This window comes from Podarcis filfolensis, assembly GCF_964270895.1.
Source record: "Podarcis filfolensis genome assembly, chromosome: 5".
Classification (NCBI taxonomy): domain Eukaryota; kingdom Metazoa; phylum Chordata; class Lepidosauria; order Squamata; family Lacertidae; genus Podarcis; species Podarcis filfolensis.
The window spans coordinates 65,203,325-65,216,012 of NC_139608.1; the positions used below are offsets into that span (position 1 = coordinate 65,203,325).

Genomic DNA, 12,688 nt, shown 5'->3' on the forward strand with positions numbered 1-12,688 from the left:
AATGGAATATCACCAATGGAGTGCATCTCCCATCATTTTTGCCCATTGGTGATGCTGGCTGGGGCTGATGAGAGTTGTAGTCCACTAAACATCTGGAGGGCACCACGTCACCTACCCGTTCTCTAGATACTCTTGGAAGTAGGCACGAGAGGTAGCAAGGAAGAGTAGGCAGAGCCGGTGGCTGAGCTGGTTCAAACTGGAGGACTGAAGCTCATGGGGAGAGATAGAACTGGAAACAATGGTACAAAGATAGGGGTGAAGATATGGAGAGAGCTAAAAAAGGTAAGGATGCAATTTGGGTGTTCTCTGTGATTCAGTGTTTCTGCTTACCCAGGTAGCATTGGTCTCTAGAAACATTTACCAGCTTTTGCTAGGCTGCCAAAGCTAGCAGAAAATGGCAATTTGCTTTTGGTTACTGCTGCACTGGTTAAATTCAGACTGGGCTCCTGGGATTGCTACCTGTCTGTGGCTGCCTTTGGAGATTGCCGTCGGTTCGATATGCAACCAATAGGATGCTGATAGGAACAAAATAATTAGCACATTCTACCCAGTGCCTGCTTCATTTTCCCTGCCCCCCCCGGGGGGGGGGGGCAGAGGACAATTTTTAAGATTTTGTTTAAAATAATTTCAATGAAAAGTATTTGTAGGGAGGTTAAGTAAACGATGAGGATAAGCAAAAAGCAAAGGAAATATTGCTTTATTAATAGTAAGTTTGCCTGAGCCTGTGGGAACAGGGCAGTTTTGATTAAAATAATTACATCAGCAGTAAAGGGGGGGGGGACATACGGGAGTAGGTATGAAATTAGACAATTTTATTGCTGGGATCCTAATAAGTGGAGCAGAAGGGTGCAACCAGCTATTCCGGTTCCTGCAGCTAAGTGTACAAAATGTTCCAGCCTCAAATGAGCACAGCAAAACAAAGAATTCAAAATAAAGTTGTTTCCTCAGGAGAATAAAATGTCAATGTATTATTCATTGCAAATAACCCCGACATTGCATTAACATGTTCCTCGTGCAAAGCAAGCACAAAAAAAGTTTGTCAGATTTCAACTCAAAAGTAACTGAAATAGTGCGGGATGAAAATGGCAGAAGCAGCTGCTGCAGCAGCAGTGGAAGAATGAACACGCCCTTTTCAAATGTGTTGCAGAGCAAAAATACATTGAGAATGGTTCTTTTTATGTTCCAGCCAGCCTACCCTTGCAACCAACCAGTCAGATTTGAGGGGCATATAATTCTACCCCCTCACCAGACCACTTTGTTTGTATCCAATAAGTGACCAAGAATTTCTACCCAGTGAAATTTTACAATCCTCTTGGTTCATATAAAAAGAACCCGCTTTTCCATGACCATTCTTTTTGCAACCGAGTAGCTGCCAACTGCCATCTACCCTCAGATTCATGGTATTTTAAACTTAATCCTTCACATAACCCCACATCCACAGCAAACTCTTATTTTAAAAAAACAAAACCCTGTCTCAGGAAACACATTTTAAATGGTAATTTCTCCACACTCACGTCAAACCCTAATTGACAATGATTTATATTTGAAAACACATTTTAAAACCATTTAAAATATCTGTGTCGTATTTTCTAAAAGCCAGCAGGGAAATAGCAAATAGCCTATTTAGAAACTAGGCTGCAATGCCATTTATACAGCAATATTTGCAATTAGCGTCTGAAGGCCATAAAAAGGCCTGTTTAAAATTATCCAGGGGCGGGGCTTGCCTGACCTCACATGGGATGAAATTCCACAGCTGTGAGGCCACCTCTGAGAAGGTCTTGTTGCATATAACCACCAACATAATAGTATTTGTGATAGACAGGGGAACCAGACCAAAATCTGGTGATGAAGTCCTTCAGAATTGCACCCAGACCCTGATGACCACCAAGACAGCTAGCCGGGGGGCGGGGCGGGGTTGTGGAACAGCACTTTGGAGGGAAGAATAAAAGGAGCAGTTTCTGAGGGACAGAGTTGGACAGGGATAGAGAAGGGACTGAGGGTTTAGTTTGAGAGAGAGAGGGCTTGATTTGAGATGGGAGATAGGGATTAGGAGAGAGTTTGTCTGAGAGAATCTGATTTGAATTGAACATCTGCTCTGAGGAGACCATCGACAGCAAGAGGAAAGAGCCTCGCAGCAGATAGGAAGATGGCGTTGATTGTCTGAGGAAGGTAAACAGACAGGAGTTCACTGGAGGGCTGAGTCTGAGGCAGGAGAGGTAGAAGCAGTGGGAATACAGACTCCCTGGGTCTCATTCCAGTCAGGAGGAGAGAGTTTTTCTCGGAAAAGATTCCCAAGCCGGTAACAAGGGGTGAGGTAACTCCCTGGTTACTAATTGGAGTACCTCAGTGGTAGAATTGCAAATAGTGTGGGTAACTGACGAAAAGTGTCCCTCGCTCATGAACCAAAGTATTAAGCTATGAAGTGTCAAAAGCATTTTAACTGTAACACCTGTCATAAACTCAGTAAAGAAATGAGACTGAAGTAACAATATGGGCATGATATGCTCTGACTGACTGACCCCTAACAGCATTTTGGAGCAGCTGAAATTTCCAAACCATCTCTAAGGAGACACCCCCCCACACACACATAGCGTTCATTGAAGTAGGGCATCCTGGATAATAAATAAGGCAAGGTCCATTCTCTCCAGGTAGGGTAAGGAAACCTAAGTTGGTTACAAAAAAAACAAAAACAAAAAAAAACAACACTGGATTTTACTGCCATTTCAGCATCCATTCCCCAGCTGCTGGCAAGTTCAAACACCATTTCCAAAGTGAAAATTTGATCTGAAGGGTCATGAGGCAACCATTTTGCTGAAGTTACACAGGGAATCCCATGCAATCAGCGTGAATTCCTTGAAGGAAGGCAGGATGTAAAACTTGGTAAATAAATAAGCACCAGCACTTTGAATTCAGTAGAGAAGCAAACAGGAAGCCAATGAAGGTGGTTGAAAAGAGATATACTATCACACCCTCAGTTGAGTATTGTACAGTGTTAGTCATACTGAAATTAATGGAGATGACTACCTTAGGTCTATTCATTTTGAAGGGTCCACTCTCTGTAGAGGTTAGCTGGCTACAACTGCATGTTGGCAGGTTATCCATTGTGTAATGCTATACACCGAGTCAATTATCATCTTACAATTTGACATCTGGCTGTTTGCATTTTTGTTCCAGGCTTTTCACACTTTCCTTGCAGAGGAGAAATATTCCAACACTTCAGGAAATGAGCAAGTAATTCATAATGATGCCTCGTGGGGCCTCAGGTGAGCAATTCTCTGGTGACTTCCTGATTTTTAAAAAGGCTCTTCTCTGTTGAGAATTTTTCACTTAAGAGGATTATAGATACAGATATATAAACACCCACCCACACCCCGAGGACTGCAGGTGTGTCAATCTTTGCCTTTGCCTCAAATGCGTAACTTAGTCTTATCAGAGAGCGGAACTGTACCCTTTCCTAAGCACTCTCATGCTTTGACCATTGACTTCCTGGCATGGGGAAAAACCTGCTGGCTGCTTTTCCTTCTATTCTGCTTTGAAGACTTTGACCTTGTGTTTATGCAACTTCCCAGCACTAGAAGGCTGGCGAAACCTGTCACAAGGCATCTGTTTCCCTGTTACCTTTGGCTGCCTTACATATGCCTAAGGTTTGTTCTTTCATGTTGCATCTTTGACGGTTTTTGATTTCTATTTCTTCTCTTTGGAACAAGCTGCCTCCATATGTCAATTTATCTTACCTATTCAGACTTGCAAGCAGCATCTAATCTAGCAAGAGATGTTGACAGCACAAGCAGGTTTACAGATGTGCAATGAATGAGACTGCAAATGTGAACCTGAATACTCATTTGTATCCATGTGTTAATGCTCAGCTGGGCCCTATTAAACTAGCTGGATAACTTCTTTATATGAATCCCATCCAAGGCTTTTAACAATTGCAGAAGACTAAACCTGGATCATGTGTCATTATCCCTTTCTCCTTCGCTTTCCTCAAACTTTTCCATGTTTGGATTACTGTACTTTTTGCTCTATAAGACTCACTTTTTCCCTCCTAAAAAGTAAGGGGAAATGTTTGTGCGTCTTATGGAGCGAATGCAGGCTGCGCAGCTATCCCAGAAGCCAGAACAGCAAGAGGAATCGCTGCTTTCACTGCACAGTGATCCCTCTTGCTGTTCTGGCTTCTGAGATTCAGAATATTTTTTTTCTTGTTTCCATCCTCCAAAAACTAGGTGCGTCTTATGGTCTGGTGCGTCTTATAGAGCGAAAAATACGGTATATTTTAACTTCCTTATAAAAAGAGTTTAGGATGGAAGGCATTTAGTAGATGCTGATAATACTGATTGACACTTTCAGTCTCTCTGTGTGTGCATGGATAATGCACATGGAATTCTTGGATATTATCTCCCAATCATTACTGACAAAAATATTTTCTAGGGATAAGTTATCCATTAAGCAGAATGCATGAATAGCCATTTCAGGTTCAAAGACAGAAGGAACAACATGATGATTGAACACCCTTTTCTACCTGTTGCATTTGTAGGTGTCCTGAAAGAAGGGTACGTGTTTTTTATCCATCAGCTAGGGGTTGGAGTTGGGGACTGAATTCATTTGCACATTCTGTGTCAGAAAAACCATCAAAATGCCCAAGGCAGAAATGAGCTCATGAAAAGAACAAGCCAGGAATCCAAAAAATAAAGGAGAGTTGGGGCCAGATCTGAAGTGATTTTTTTTTTAAAAAAAACCAACTTCTTGTGCAATAGCAGTGTAAAGCTATTGAATGTGAACTGTCCATTGCTGTTGTTTTGGAGATAGTTTGGCCTGCACCCACTAAGCTAGCCGTTGGCCTTCAGGTGTTGTAAAATACACTGTCTCATTGCTGGAGTGTTGAAATATGATTTAATTTGCCAGTCTGGTTGATTTTTGTATGTGGAATGAGAGGGTGGCATCTTGCCCTTTGCTTCAGGCAACAGAATGTCCTGCATCAGACATTTCGTATATAGGAAGCTTCCCTGCTCTTAGATATTATGGTCCATCTCAGTACTGTCAACACTGTCAGTGAGTGGTTCCCCAGGGCTTCAGACAAAGAGCATTCCCATCCCTAGCTGGAGATGCCAGGGATTGAACTTGTAACCTTTGGCATGCAAAGCAGATGCTCTACCACTGAGCTATGGCTGGCCCTGTCTCAGAACCCAGTGGGCAGGTTTAGCTGGTGGGAGAACTTGAGGAAGTTGCTTAGCTACAGTAGCTTACTTCAACGTGACAACAAAAATGCTCCCTTTTGTATGTGAGGGCTAGGTAACGCATAAGTTCTGTGGAACAGATCTAGTACTATGACAGTGTTAGAATAGCATTAACCCCAATAATTCCCTTTTCAAAAATGTGCCGAAGTACATTCCAGACATGCCTAACTTGGCTGCTCCTTTCTGGAAATCATTAAACTGTGATCTTTACACTTGATTGATGCCCTGTATTCTACAGCCACTAAGGTCAGAAATGTGCTTACTTGCTGCTGCTGCTGCTGCTGCTGCTGCTGCTGCTGCTGCTGCCATTTCTATTTCTGCAAAAAAACAAAACAACACCAAAAAACCCTGAAGGCTTGTTGATACACTCCTTTTTCATAGACCTTGGTTGTGCATGCAGTGGAGATACTGTTCAAAAAAGTAAAACTGTAATGAGTACAAGCAACCACCGGGTGTCACTAGTGTTCCACATAAAATCAGAGACCTCCCTAAGAAAGCATCCCAGTAAATTATAAGCTGCTTTTTTGTTTGAGTTTATAACTTTATTCTAATAAGACTCATACCCCAGGCCTTAAACAAGCTCTGCATAGGCCTGCTTGCAGAGGCTGGGTTGCTGTTATGTCTGAAGAAGGGGAGGGTGGGTGTAGGGCATTTACATCAGACACCCTTGGCGTGCCAATCCATAAAGTCCAAGGGACATGCCACTTTTCTATGTGCAACAAATGTCTGTGGGGGGAGGGAGCATTTGGCCATTTCATTACCCAGGGCTTTATTTCTAGAAAAAAGAGGTGGTGGAACTTGCTGAGCACCCACCCAAGGTTGTTGAGCTTTAGGACCTCCACCTTCTAAGAGCTGCTGTAATTCAGTTCCAGGGAGTTCCGGTTGAAAAAAAAAGCTCTGCCATTACCCCTCCTTCCATCTGACATGGTACAGTCCACAAGCAGGTTTACCACCTCATCTGCTCTTAGGGAGGACTAAGCCTAAAGTAGTGCCCTTCAAAGCATGACAGCGCGTTCAGCCGCACCAAGCAAGAAAAGGAAAGGAAGAGGTGTCTGAGCAGCACTAGAGAAGGCAGGGCTATAACATCCTGTTTACTGAGTGTTCATCCTGATTTGTTTGCGTAATGCTAATGGAGAGGTTAGACTATGTCTTTTCTTGCTTGGGTGTTTGTTCTGACTTGTTTACGGGAAGGTGATGTGACAACAAACAAGCACTCATCCTGATTTGCTTGCGTAGTGTTCATATGTCTTCCCATGAATCTCCACCCCACACTTTTCAATGAATTTCCCCATTACTTTCTAAACTGCAAAAAGTCCAGTTTTTTTTTTAAAGTGGATTTATTGTGTTAGGCCAAACAGAGCACTTTAATCCACTCCAGTTGTGCAATCTCGACATGCGCTTGAATACTTCCTGCAAAACCTTGACCAAAACACTTAAAAAAAAAAAAGCAATTCCTTGGTCCTACCAATGAAATCACCTGAAAATAATTGAAAAAACACCAGAGTTCGTTTGATTTTACGGTTCCCAAACTTCTTTCCAGTTGTTGGCACATGGAATGCCAGAAGTAAAATAAGTCTTTATATGTGCTAAAAAATGTGCCTGGTTGTCTAGCATGCTCACAGATTTTAGGTGTGGTTGGTATGTCTGGGTAGTGGTTTGTTTTCTAGTTTTCTCAGCACATCTGAAACTATTTCACAAAAACAACCCAGCGTGAAAAGGGAAGGACAACTGAGTGTCAGCATAATAAACTGAACAATAAATGGAATTGTGGGTGGGAATAAATCAATTTAACAGAGTTTCCAAGTGTCACAAGAATGGTGATGTTGCCCTGTTGTGTACTATTGCCAGGGACATGTGGCTGTTCTGAGTGTTCTTAGGAGAGACTGTGAAGTGCCACTGTTCTTTTTCTGCTCCCAAGTAGCCCCTTGAACACCACATGGAGCTATAAGGCTAGTTGGAGCTGACTTACTAATCTAGGCTAAAATCCAACTAAAATTCTGCACCTGGGCAATTCTAAGCCCGTGGCAGGCCACAGTAAACTCTGTGACATGCCCAAATGGTACATATCGAGCAAATTTGTATTTTTACCTTATTTCCCCACCTCATCTATATTGAAGTTTTCCATGTTTTGCTAAATTGTAGGACACATTGAATGCTTAACTCCACCCAGTGAAACTCCTATTCCGCCATCTCTCTGGTACTGATTTGGGGGGACAGGCAGGTGTGGGAGACTCCCTGGTCCTGAATGGAGTAACTGTGCCCCTGAAGGAGCAGGTGCGCAGCCTGGGAGTCATTTTGCACTCACAGCTGTGCATGGAGGCGCAGGTCAATTCTGTGTCCAGGGCAGCTGTCTGCCAGCTCCATCTGGTACGCAGGCTGTCTCGCCAGAGTGGTGCATGCATTAGTTATCTCCCACTTGGACTACTGCAATGCGCTCTATGTGCGGCTACCTTTGAAGGTGACCCAGAAACTACAACTAATCTAGAATGCGGCAGCTAGACTGGTGGCTGGGAGTGGCTGCCAAGACCATATAACACTGGTCCTGAAAGACCTACATTGGCTCCCAGTACGTTTCCGAGCACAATTCAAAGTGTTGGGGCTGATCTTTAAAGCCCTAAACTGCCTTGGCCCAGTATACCCAAAGGAGCGTCTCCACTCCCATCACTCAACTTGGACACTGAGGGCCAGCTCCGAGGGCCTTCTTCACTGTGAAAAGTAAGGTTACAGGAAACTAGGCAGAGGGTCTTCTCGGTTGTGGTGCCCACCCTGTGGAACGCCCTCCCACCAGATGTCAAGGAAATACAGTGGTACCTCGGGTTACATACGCTTCAGGTTACACACTCCGCTAACCCAGAAATATTACCTCAGGTTAAGAACGTTGCTTCAGGATGAGAACAGAAATCGTGCTCCGGCGGTGCGGCAGCAGCAGGAGGCCCCATTAGCTAAAGTGGTGCTTCAGGTTAAGAACAGTTTCAGGTTGAGTACGGACCTCCGGAACGAATTAAGTACTTAACCTGAGGGACCACTGTAAACAACTACCATATCTGACTTTTAGAAGACATCTGAAGGCAGCCCTGTTTAGGGAAGTTTTAAATGTTTGATTTTTCAATGTGTTGTTAATATTCTGTTGGGAGCCGCCCAGAGTGGCTGGGGAAACCCAGCCAGATGGGCGGGGTATAAATTTATTATTATTATTATTATTATTATTATTATTATTATTATTATTATTATTATTTTATTGATTTTTGGCAAGCATCATCCAGCCCGCTCATGTTCACACATATATTTATAGCCATGAGGGAAATCGTAATTGGGGCAGACCCACTGATGCTAATGAACATGACTAACTTAGGCCCATTTGTTTCAATGGACCCACTCTGAGTAGGACTAATCGGATAAAATCCTTGGTTAGGTTTATTATTATTAATATTGTTATTATTATTAAAATGGAGATTCTTGAGAATGCAAATTTTGTGCTCATGCCCATTCCATGTCAGGGAATTTAAAGGTACAATGTAATGATTTAATTGCATTTGGAGCTGAAACACAGGTGCCTAACAAAACCAAGGGCCTTTTCACAAGCAAATCCACTTTTAAAAAGATCTCTGATATTTTCCCCAATCAGACTTTGAGGTCTTTTGTATAGGAAAATGGTAGCTGAAGTCAAAACCTCTCTGGTTGGCAGAGTACAGCACATCCATAACAAATGAGGATGCCTCATTAAGGAGGCAGCAAGAACCTAATTTTAATGCTACCTGTTTCTCCCTCTGGGAGAAAGAAACACAACTTGTTTCACTGTAGAATACAGAATTAATGCAAGAATGGGAAGCTATAAATATTCCAGAAGGCAGGTTAGAGTATTCCTCAGCCTATTTTCTTCACTTGGATAAGATCAGTGGCAACAAAACTGAATTTGCTTCTGTGGGGATTATACAGGCAAAAATCCATTATCCAAACTGTGCACCTTGAATGATACACACCTGCATTTGAAATCACATCTCACTCATTTCAGTGGGAATTTGCCTCTATCTCTTTGTTATTCTCCTCCTCCTCTCTGCATGAAGAGTAATGTCTAGACTTTTCCTGCGCAGCCAGCAATGAGGGGGAAATAAAGAGGCACTCAAAGTTATGCCCCTTGAAAGGCTGGTTAAAATGTTCTTAAAATGGTTCCCATTTTACAAGCCCTACCAAGAGTTGTTGTCAAGAGGTAGCTAGCAGTCCGCCTAATAGCAAACTCAGGTGGTGAGTGCTGACAGAACTGTAGTCAAAACAAAACAACTGAGAAATGAGGAGGATATCAGCATGCTTGGGGGATCCTTGAGATTTGCAAAATGGCAAGTAGAAAATAGGACCTTAAAGATGCAGAAACTCACAACATTCCAAACAGCCCAATGAGGACTGAGCATGACACAAATTCCAATGACTGGAAGAAGAAGAAACTAGTGCTGTGGGATGGGATGGAATTAAGTGGAATGGCCTATCCTCCTGGAATGGGACATGGCTGACTAAAACCCTAAACAGGAGCACGGCTGATAGAAGGTGAGGATTTACTACAAAAGGGATTTTGTTGCATGTTCCAATTGTATATATTTAATGTAGTGTAACCCACTGGCAGTGCCTGTGCTCTGAATTTAGAAATCACCAGATTCACTGCCCAGCTTTTCCAGATAAAGGATCTTGGTAGCAGGATCCATAGAGACCTTTGCCCTTGAAGAGCTGTTGTTGGTTTGAGTAAGCAGCGCCGGACAAGATCAATGAATGGGGTGATTTGCTGTGAAAAGCTCTCCTGTTAAAAGCAAAACAAACAAACAAAAGCAAAACAAAAAACAACCATGATAATATTTAAATATAATAAAGAGCCTGCTGGATGAGGCCAATGGCCCATCTAGTCCAGCATCCTGTTCTCACAGTGACTAACCAGATGCCTTTGTGTAGGAAGCTCACAAACAGGATCCAACAGCATTCTCCCCACATGTGATTTCCAGCAACTAATATTCAGAAGCATACTTCCTCTGATTACAAGTAGTGGAAATGCAGGAGATGGATGGTTACCAAGGACATGTAGGTGGCCTTGCACAATGAATCCTTCATGTCAACATGAGTTCAGCAACAGTGATTCTAATGCTGAGTTCTGCTGACTTGATTGCGCTCACAGGAGGGCTTCTGGCACAAAATTATTTGCTTGCCTGCTGGCCTAGCTCATGAGACCCCCAAGGCAGGTGAAGGTAGTAACACTCAAGCCAGGTGAAGGTAACTTGGGGGGTAGCAGTATTGATGCAGGCCTAAACTGATGAATGTGCTGTATAGTCTGGCCAGATTAGCGTCTACTCTTGCTGCTATATCCTTGGTGCTTCCAGCAGCTGAAAGGAGGGATTCTGCCATTCGCCTGGTATGTTAGTGCATTCTATTCTTGTGTCTATGCTTGTGCAAAGGAGTGATTCTGTATCCTTGTGTGTGAGAAGCCTGCTGCTCAATAAGTTTAAGACTTCCTTCACTGCTTGTGTTTTGCATTTGCTTCATACATCCCAGATAAAGAACCCATTGACAAAACACCATGAAGGCAGAACATAGCTAGTAGCTGTTGTTGATAGTTTTAATGTATCTGACAATATAGTTCTGCCAGCGTTTCATTGCCTGATGATCCACCCTACTGTCGGTCATCACACGTTTCCTGTCTGGGCTTATTGATAGGTCTTTACATTGGTTATTTAAAAATATGCTTTAAAAGACAGCTCGCAACAAATAAAGTTTGACCACCTGGTGCTCACAACACAAGAAAATGCCCTTTGAGAAAGAGCACACCATCTTAGCAGATGTGTGCAGTGTATCTGAGTGAATGGATAGTACATACGTTTCAATATTTATTAATATCATTAAATGTATATACTGCTTCATTGGCAAGGTGGCTTCTGAGCAGTTCACACGAATAAAAATAAACCTTCACAATTAAAATGGAGCAACAAAACAAACCTATTAACACACCACGACAATTAAAACTGTCAAGCCAGCGATTAAGACAAGTAAAATAGGAGCTTCAATCAGGAGACTGCTTATGTAAGGAGGTGTATCTTTAAAAGCTGGTGGAATGCCAGTACTGAATATGACTCCCAGCATGTCAATAGTAGCTTGGCAAGAGAGAAGACTAGGAGTTTCTTTGACATACCCATCTGTTATGGATGCTTTAGTTTAGATTCCTGCATTGCAGGGGGTTGGACAAGATGACCCTTGAGATCCCTTCCAGCTCTACAGTACTATGATTCGATATCATCTTTGCATGTGCAGGGAGTGGGACAGGACAAGGGTAGCGGGGCAAAGTCCCAAGGCACAAGCAGAAATCCTTGCACTGATGGGATAATTGCTTAGCATTGCATTGGATACAAGCCTTGGTACATCACAGAAAAGACCAGCTAGCTAGAATACTTAACCCTCATGTGCGTACCTCCCATTTGCAGGAAGGTTTTTTCTGAGAAGGGTTGAAATCTGACACCTCCCATTCTGTAATCTGAGATGGAACAGTTGCAAAAAAGGCTGCCGGCTCTGTAGATCTGCTTTTAATGTCCCCCCCAAAGGAAGAGAAATGGGGAACAGCAGAGCTCTGCAACATCCAATATCTTGCCTTTGTACCCTGGTTAAATATAATTGCTATTTTCATTGACACCTCATAGCAAGTAGGTCATTGTTTCTAGTGGAAATTCTGGCACACAGGACAAGGTTAATTGTGCTGTGCATCAAAATGCATTAAGCAGCCTGGCATTATCTTTTGAGACAATGACGCCACTATTGCCGTTCGTCAGCACAGCTGCTTATTTCAGGCATTGCTTTACTCAAGATAGCAAAAACTAAAAGACAGCGTGGAAGCGATAGAGAAACTTGAACTTTTGCAGACACAACACCAAATGAACTGCAGCTTTCAGATGTCAGTGAAGGGGCTGACTGCCAGGCGTACATAACCCACTGGTGTAAATCGGAGACATTTAAATGCTGTAAATCTTACTACAGGAAAGGGTTTAACTCAAAAGCGAATCCAGTCATTGCTTACAAACCTCAGTGCAGTAGCAGGCCATTTGCAGTTCACTGCCTTATGCAGCTTGGACTAGTGTACTGTTTATCTCCACTATATTTACCCTTTCCGGCCAAGTACTTACACTTATTTATGCCACTGGTCAGTGATAGATGTTGGACTGTTCCTTAGTCTTCCTTCATTCTAGTATTAGCCCACTTTAACTGGTCTAATTACTTTTTGTTGTTGATGTTAATCTGTCTCCTGCTTGTTTTCTTTCCCACGCTGAGGATTAGTGTTAGTATTATTATATGGCTACAGGGCATCAGCAGCGTGCATGTAAATATAGTCCTTGAGACCGCTGTAACTGGAGTCAGCAAGCTTTCTCTAGATGGTTTCCCTCCCTAATCTATGACTTTGATTAAAATGTAGCTTACTACTTAAACGTGACATT

The 12,688-nt window shown here is 42.7% G+C and overlaps 1 protein-coding gene across 4 annotated transcripts in view; it reads left to right on the plus strand.

Annotated features, from left to right (window-relative positions):
• Positions 1–222: 222 nt before the first annotated feature.
• Positions 223–12,688, plus strand: part of PRKG1 (protein kinase cGMP-dependent 1) — a 668,505-nt gene continuing 656,039 nt past the window's right edge. For 2 of the 4 annotated variants that reach the window (XM_083614085.1, XM_083614091.1), the window contains exons 1-2: positions 2,065–2,169; positions 3,175–3,263. The gene's annotated coding sequence lies outside the window, so the exon portion shown is untranslated. Of the gene's footprint in view, positions 1,401–2,064; positions 2,170–2,592; positions 2,649–3,174; positions 3,264–12,688 lie in introns of those variants that run through there. The other 2 variants (XM_083614092.1, XM_083614093.1) reach the window with 2 other exon arrangements.